Source organism: Sceloporus occidentalis, unplaced genomic scaffold (genome assembly GCF_023333645.1).
Source record: "Sceloporus occidentalis isolate IW3139 unplaced genomic scaffold, rSceOcc1.0.p SCAF_4, whole genome shotgun sequence".
Classification (NCBI taxonomy): Eukaryota; Metazoa; Chordata; class Lepidosauria; order Squamata; family Phrynosomatidae; genus Sceloporus; species Sceloporus occidentalis.
The window spans coordinates 179967827-179976767 of record NW_028316984.1 but is presented as its reverse complement, the minus strand read 5'-3'; the positions used below and the strand labels follow the sequence as shown (position 1 = coordinate 179976767).

Below are 8941 nucleotides of genomic sequence, written 5' to 3'. Positions count from 1 at the left end.
ACTTTTAGTCAGCTTCACAAACCCGAAAGAGAAACCGGGGTTTGAAGAGGGATTTACAAACCATCATTTGCAGAAACCATGGGATGCCATGTTAGACTTCATAAATCATAGTTATAGCCATTGCTCACTATCCAGAGATTACTACACCATGAAACCAGTCATACATTTATAACACTGCTTTTAATTTTTAGGACAGCAACATCTATATTTATATTTGCGTGTGTGTGTGTGTGTGTGTGTGTCTTCTCAGATAAATTCCACTGAGTTCAATAAGAAAATGAATGTATTTATACTGAAAACATCTGTTGGCCATATAGCAAATCTAATAACATCCAAACAATGATACCTTTATTGGGACAACCAAAATGCACAATTACATGTTGCACGCTTTCAAAGTCACACTGGCTTCTTCATCGGGCAAACAAGAGAAAGAAATTGAAGATGTTAGTCACAGGCTTGCATTCTCTGTTTCTGGTCTTAGTTCAGATGGTAGGGAGGGCTATCTGCAGGCTGGCACCTCCCCCTTTGGCCACGTGGTCACTGTTTGTCTGACGAAGAAGCCAGTGTGACTTTGAAAGCTTGTATCATGTAAATGTGCATTTTGGTTGGTCCAATTAAGGTATCATTGTTTGGATGTATTTATACTACACAGCTATAGCAGTCTGTTACCAGTTCAACTGCAGGAATTCTGGCTGAAGGATTCAAGCCAGTCCAAGAAGTCTGCAACTTGGTCCGATCGCATGATATACATGCATGTGTGGATGTTGTTTAAGGCAAGATAAAATTACTTTAAAAATATTAATTTAAAACTATTGATGTAAAATCAAAATTGATGCAAATCATAACAGTTATATCAGGTTAGAAAGAAAGAAGTGCTATTTTTAGTCTTCTGTTCAGGAACACATGACTGCTGTCTCAGTAAAAATGCTGGAGCAGTCAATCTATTCCAAGTTCTAGTCCAAACTGTAACGGAGCAATCAAAAATGCCAAAGCCTGTCTTCAGAGTAAGATCAGCACCTTGAATAGCTCCTTTGAAATAAAATGAGCAGCAGATTCATCACCCTCCCAACATGGAAACCACTAGCCATCACCTTCTAGTAGCCAAGTGTGCCATTCGCTCTCTGTATCCTGTGGTCTGTTTCAGCCACATTCCCTCAGTAACAGTATTTGTGGATGTACTTCAAAAAGAGATCACTTGGATTGGTTCCACAATGGACTGGCTTCTTTTCATTAAACAACAGGGAACAGAAATAACATTGTCCATTAAACAATAGGGAATAGAAATGTTACCTTACCTTAATAATACTGTTGTTTATAAGATGCCAGTTTGGAGAGCTGATGCCTTGTTAATGGGAGACTTCTAAAAACTCAGGTCCCCTTCATACCCCACCCACCCACCCAAACCCTTCCAACACAGTTGGGCTTCAGCGTTGCTTATATCATACAATGTAAATAGAGGGCTATTCAATCTGTTTCCACTAGCAGTTTTTTAGATGTACAAAAGAGATCCCCTTTCTTTCCATGTCCCTTAAAGCAGCTTCCATGCCCCATAGAGCAGATCATGGCATGAATTTCACAACTTTCTGAAGTAGACTGTGGAGAGCAAATGTTTCAGGGAGAGAAAAATTAATTCTGGAACTGGATGCTATCAAATGCAACCCATGTCATTAAAACAAGTCCAAAGGAGATTTTTGGCTGATGGTTTAAGGTTACTGTTACAGGCCTTAAAATTGACTGCATCTTATGGCAACCACTATCACAGGGTTTTCTCGGCAAGAATTGTTTAGATGAGGTTTGTCATTACCTTTATTGTTGGTTGAGAGAATATGTAATCTGGTGGGTTTCCAGACTTGAAAAGGAATTCAAACCCTCGTATCCCAGAGTCCTAGTCCAACACTCAAACCATTACCCTATACTGGCTTAAGGAGGGAAAAACAATTTGTGATATTTAACAAAATAATTTGCATTTGAGAACCAAGGATGGCAGAATGGAACAGTCAGTATTGAGATCATTATTTGCATGGAATCCAGGGTACTTTTTTTTTTTTTTACAAAGGCAAATAGTGTTTCCTTCATATTCAGACATGGCATTGCCAAAGATTTTTTTTAAAAAAAAATCTTTTTTTTTAACCTGCAATACTAAAGGCAACTAGAGGGTATTCAGTATATAGAAGAACACATTTGACAGCTGAACAGAGGCTCTTGTTACCTTTAATCTTGAACTTCGACTTGACCCAAACCAGTATCGAGTGATACCAGTTTACCATCTGTCCTTGGTCAGCCTGATGGAAGACTTCAAAGGGTAGATTTAATAGCATATAGCTTGGCCTTGATGCAGAGGCCGTATCTGTTCTTACTTACAGAACAATAAAACCCTGTATTTAATTTCCCATCAACAGATGGTGAGCCAGTTCCCCATTTCATTTTGTTGCCCCATCTGGATGCCTTAGAAGTAACAGAAAATGGAAGGTGAGGCCACCAAAATGCCCTGGTCATATCAAGAGAGTGAGGATGGGAACAGAAATGAGACCGAGGCATAGTCTGGGTCATGGCAAATTAAATACATTCCAAGCAGCCCTGAACAACTAGAAAGGAGGAAATCAAGATTAACTCCTGGGATAATGGAAGTGAAGACAGATGATGCATTGATGGGGACGCCATGAAAGCATTTTGATACACTGTAGGTCTATTATTGTTTTCACCTTCAGAACTGGATGAGACTCTTCTGTTGTTGCATGATATACCAGCAATTCACAAAATTCAGAATTCAAATCTGCCTTTTTTCTAAACTTACTCTATTTTCTTGGGCCCACAGCAGGGGCATCACTAGGGGGGCATGAAGGATGTGGACCACATCAGGTGACATCCTAAGGGAGGGTGACACCACTGTTCCCCAAACATCTGCCTTTTGGCAGAAATGGCCCTTTAAAACTCTGAAGAGATGGTGTGAGTTGGGGGAGGCTCAGTGGGAGGAGAAAGGAGAGGCCCCAGACATTTAAACAACATATATTATTTTTAATTTTTCTTAAAAACATCGAATCTTACTAAATTTTCACTTTAACCACATGAAACTATGAACATATAAATATATTTAGGGTGTATGTATGATATTGTAATTTAAAGATATCATTTAAATTTTGCTAGTTGTTTTATGTCACAGCTATTACCATTGCATTCAGTGATATATGGGAATTAGGATTTATGAGTAACAGTAGCACAAAAAACATTACTAAAGATTCTGTATGGTGTGGTATGGGAGGAGGTCAATGGGAGAGTGACACCATGAGTTACCGCATCAGGTGATGCCAGCCCTAGTGATGCCACTGCCCCACAGCTGACTCCACCTAACTGAATACACTGTCACAACGTGTGGTGAAAACTGCCTCCCTCAATGGCATTAAGGATTATGAAATTCTACGAAAGTTTCATCTGTTCACTGGTGATGTAGAAGAGCTCTGTTTCCAAAGCAATGTGTCATTATAGAGCTCAGAAAAGTTGCTTTTGGGGGCTGTTGACCATGCTGCCTGAGAACCGTTGTTGTTGTTTTGTGTTTTCAAGTTGTGTCTGACTTATGATGATCCTAAGACAAACCTTATCAGGCTGGTTTCTTGTCAAGATTTGTTCAGAGTGGGTTTGCCTTTGCCTCCCTTTCAGACTTAGAGAGTGTGGCCTGCTCAAGGTCACCCAGTGTGTTTCCATGGCCAAGCGAGGATTCAAACCCTGGTATCCAGAGTCTGGGAACCATGGGAGTCACTATAAAGAAAAAGAACAAGAAACCTTTCTCATGCTCTACCTTTGGTTATGCATTTCTGGGGCATGAATATAGGAGATGGCCATTTGCTTTAAGTGTTTTTAATTGGGTTCTGCTTGTCATCATTTGGAATGAATATGATCAAGAGCATCAAATCTTATGTTGTACGTGTTATCCCATGTAGCCCTTCAGCTCTGATCCTCCCGTAGTTCATGGAATCTGTAGCCCAGCAATAGCTGGAGACTTACACATTCCACATCTTTCCCTTGTCCTATGGCTAATGTCTGTTTGGTCATTCAGTGCATCTCTGTACCTACACTGGGATTCAGCCAGCTCTAGTCAGCATAGCCAATGGTGAAGAATGTAAAGAGCTGAAGTCTAGTGCACATTGGGGTGCTCTGTACAGTGTCACTCTTCTGTTGGTATATATCTTAATAGAATATGCTCAGCTAGTTGGACTTCGTAGCAACCTGGAACATATTTTAAGGTATTTGCAATAACCTCCAACAGGATAGATGGATGCGGGTATAGCTATAGGTACTGCTGAGAGTGAGGTACTGAAAATCCTTCACATGTACAACTTTACTAAAACCTGTTCTGTTCACATTCCCTTGGTGACTTTGCTTTGACTGCCTAAATTGTATTTGTAAATATTCAGCTAAAGTTTTAAGTTACTGTAACGCCAGAAATTTGGAGACTAAAGGAAAATTTCATCTAGGGGTGCAGAATTCTTATTGAGGGGTCAATGCCCTGGATGGATGGATGGATGGATGGATGGATGGATGGATGGAGATAGATTGATGGATAGATAGATATCAGAGGAGTGAATTGATAATATTGGGAGGAATGGGTGGTAGGGATTTGCTTGTTATTGCAGCATTCTAAAAATAATAACCTTTTTAAAAAACTTGGGACTATTACCAAAAAAGTTTTCCATTGGTTCCAGTCTGTGGAGGTGGACTGATGGATATTAAATATTATTTGGGTATTTATGCCATACCATGCACCTGTCCCAATTTGGCAAGTACAGTTTTGATTAATCCTCTGCCATCCCACTTTTTCAACTGCTCTTTAAATGTCCTAGTTTCTTTCTCCTTTCCCCACTTTGTCCCTTCATCCTGGATTATTTCAGTTGCTGCTCAGTTCAAAGTACAAAAGTAGTTTCCCTGTAGACTCAGGCAAAAGTAAACTGCTGCATCCTCTCCCAGCTTGTTTGTTCTTCATCTGTCTGTCTGTCTGTCTGTCTGTCTGTCTATTTCCTTTATGTGCCACCTTTCTCTTGCAGTGAGACCCAATGTGGCTCAGAAAAGAAATCAAATAAAACCAGACAATACAATAATATCAACAACTTGCCTTCTTGAGTACACTCTGATGTTGCTTGGCCACGAGTTTTCATCTGCTAAATGCAGCATGGTATAGCGGTTTGAGTGTTGGATAATAATAATAATAATAATAATAATAATAATAGGATTTATTTATATGCCGCCCAATCACTGGGAATCTGGGCGGCTTACAACAGAGGGGATAATGGACGGTTCCCTGCCCTTAAGCTTACAATCTAAAAAGACATGACACAAAAGGAGAAGGGAATGGTGGTGGTGGGGGGGGAGAGGATCAGGTCCAGCATTCTTCTCTCCCTCTGAGGCCTGGACCAAGGCAGATGGACTGAAGGGAGGGCTCTTTTTCATAATCGAGGACTCTAGAATCCAGGGTTCAAATACCTGCTCAGCCATGTAAGCCCATTGGGGTGACCTTACCCAAGTCACACCCTTTCAGAACGTGGCAGTGGCAAACCTCCTCTGAGGAAACCTGCCAAAAAAACCCTGTGATAGGTTCGCCTTAGGGTTGCCAAAATGACTTGGAGACAGAGAGCAACAAACAAATATTAGGCTCATGTATTTATCTACTCCCATCCACACTTTGAAGCTCTGATTCCATCTAGCTGGTAACCTCATGACTACTATTTATTTATTTATTTATTTATTTATGGTATTTATACACTACCCTTCAGCCCTAAAGGCTCTCAGAGCAGCTTACAATTATTATTATTATTAATTAGACCATTCCCTGCCCTCAGGCTTACAATCTAATTTGTTCTCACTGAGGTTTCTGGATACTTGTTAAGGCCTGCCTTAAACCAAGCACATTACAGTTCTCTCATCTTTGGTGTAAGCTTTGTGTCACGGTTCTCTTGAACTAATGCAGACCAAAGGATGATCAAAGTCCTCCAACGGTTCTTGGACTATATCTCCCAGCACTGCTTACCATTCACTATGCTTGCAAAGGCTGCTGAGAGCTCCTGTCAAACGACATCTGAAGCACCGTACAACTCCCACCTCTGGTTGAGATGGAGCCAGTTTGGAACAATACGCAATGATGCTTGCTTCTGCAACAAAACAACAGGATGTTTTAGTCTAAAACAATATTTAAGATTAAGAAAAAAATCACAATAATAAAACACAGGCCAATGACAACAAGGTCGACTTTATTATCCTCTCCTGCAGAAAGCAATGGAAAGGTAAAGATGGAACACTTTGCCATGCATAGCAATTATTCGGCTTGATTACCTCCTGCCCACCAGCACGGAATGTACACTTGCAGAGGTTACGTTCAACGTTGATAGATCTGGAAACACTGGATATTGCCGTTTCCTTTCCTAACAATGCTGCTACATCTATTGGAAGCTATTTGCCAGCAATCTAATTTTTTCCCTGCAATTTGAGGAAATGTAGCATAATATTTATTTTTGCTTCCTCTCAAAAAGAAAAGAGGGAAAGGAGGGGTAAAAAGGAGTACAGCTATTTTATTAGCATCACAAACAAAGCACCTGCTATTTGAAACCTAACTTGTATAAACAGCTGAAAACCGTTAGGCTTTTATATGCTGTTATGCTCGATATTATTGGTTATGCCCCCCCTTTTTCTTCATTTTTATCTTTCAAATAGCTTGCTGATATTTTTGTTTTATTTTGCTCCCCCATGAATGTCTTACAGATAGAATTATAGTTGGCGTGTTCCAAAACAGTTGAAGGAGCATAGCAACTACCTTTTGTCTATCCAAGTATATATTATTAGAACGTTTGCTTCCATTTAAAACAGGGGGTTAATTGAACTACAGGCCCCATCATCCCTAGACATTGGCCAGGGTTGATGGGAGGTGGAGTTCAAGAATACCTGCAGTAGATCCATGCTACACAATTACAGTGGTTTGATACCACTTTTACTGCTATTGCTCCAAATGATGAAATCCCAGGATTTGTTGTTACATGAGATAGATTTCTCTCCCAGAAAGCAGTAACACTGTAGTTTAAGGAAGTAGACTGAAGTGCTCCACATAACTACAAATTCCAGGATTCTACACGATGCAGCCATGGCAGTTAAAGTGCTACCAAATTGCTATAATTCTGCAGTGTGGCAAAACCCTGGAAAAGTACTGATTCTCCACCCCTGTTGGAAGATACTCCTGTTGGGAGATATTTGTGTAATTATTACCCACTCTGTTGCATGGACTCAGGGCAGATTATAGTAGTATATGATCCAACTGCTCCTACATACTGGGGTTAATCTTTCTTTTCTGATTCCTGATCTTCTTAGTTATATCCCTCTTCTAAACTTTAACTGTTATCTCAGTGAGAAGATATGTAATCCAAACCCTGAGTCTGGCACTAAGAGACCAGACTATTCTGTACGAAACCAGGAGTTTACCCCTGTTAAAATGGGTTTAAGTAACTACTTGTTTGCTCTGGATCTTGTAGGAAGATTCCAATTTGATGCCAAGCAGCTGTTTGAAATTATCCCGCTTTGTTGCCTGGCATAGCTGCCACTGGCATGAGGGCAAAACAAGGCACCCAGTGATGTGATTGAGGCTGGATGTCTTGTTCTGACCTCAGGAGCAAGTGACTCACTGATGTGGTGGCTGCGCTGGGCGGCACAGTGGGACATTCGTGCAAACAGCCATCTAGTATTGGAATGAGGGGCCTGGACAGTGCAGACAGGACCATGGACGCTGTCTTGAACTCACTGAAAGATAAACATGCAAGTAATAAACATCTTTTTCCATCCTTCTGGAACATTGCTCAAGGGCACCTCTGTGACCTATGCTAATTCGAGAGATTAGAAACATTATTTTGAACTACAAATCTGAGAATCCCTAGTCGAATCCCTCTGGGCTGAGGAATTCTGGATGTTCTATTCCAACAAACTAATTTTTCAAACTTGGGCTTATTGCGTAGAAGCTCCCCTAAAAACTATAGGCAGAGGTGGGGGAGCGACTCCTTTGAGCTACTACGATCCACTGGAAGAAGAGGCTTGGATAACCTGTCAGGGTTGCCTCCCTTCTCTCCCTTTGGGCTCCTGAATTTCTGGCAGATATATGGAAATTCACACCTAAACTAAAGCTTTAACACAAATGAGAGGGCCCTGGAGTTTTCAGATGCATATACTGGAGGCCCAGGGAATTACTCTCTCTCTCTCTTAATACATCACACTTCAAGCCAATTGCGAAGTTTAAAGCTTGATTGCAGAGTTTAAAACGATCTGGAATAGACATTCCCAAGTGAGTCCTGGCACTTTACAATCGGTGACACAAGGAGTAACAAAGCACTGCACTAACATCAGGCCAGAAGACTTACTGCTTCAAATGCCACTCCAGACTTCCCAGCAGCAGCAAGCTGGAAGTGCTATGGAAATGTAGTTAATTGCTGCTTTTTGTCATTTGCCAGTCCCCTTTTAGCCTGCAATGGTTTCATTTCAGTAATTGACTTCCATGTGCTGCTACTTATAATGCACACTTTTTTTTTCTTTTGCAGGTGGAATCGCAGAGTGATGGAACACGTGACGCAGGTTGGCTGCCTAGAAAGTTAGGAAGAGACTGCCAGCATTTCAGAATTAGAGCATTATTATTAATCAAAAGCAATGGTTAACATTTAAAGGAAAAGAAAGGCTGCAACCAGACTGTTTTATAATGGCAATGAGTGCTTCATCCTTACATATAAAGAACAAATAATTTCTAGAGACTGAGCCCTGCTGCAAGATAAAACTATTATTTTGGCACACTATTCTCCAGGGTGTTCATCCCCTGCTCTGATGTTTTCCAGGGGATATTCTGTGCAGAAACATGTTGTTTCCTAGTGCAAAAAATAAAAAATAAAAAAAAATGTGGGCAGTAGTCTGTATCAGTTATCCAGAAAGT

General features: G+C 40.6%; 1 long non-coding RNA gene across 2 annotated transcripts; it reads right to left on the bottom strand.

Annotated features, from left to right (window-relative positions):
* Positions 1-407: 407 nt before the first annotated feature.
* LOC149315099 (uncharacterized) lies at positions 408-8587 on the bottom strand. Of its 2 annotated transcripts, XR_016281157.1 has the most exons (4): positions 8382-8587; positions 7656-7770; positions 6017-6137; positions 408-548 (listed from the first exon to the last, which is right to left on the bottom strand). It is a non-coding gene; the product is annotated as an uncharacterized LOC149315099 (long non-coding RNA). The 2 variants fall into 2 exon arrangements; XR_016281156.1 differs by lacking the exon at positions 8382-8587 and having other exon boundaries at positions 7656-7934.
* Positions 8588-8941: the final 354 nt, after the last annotated feature.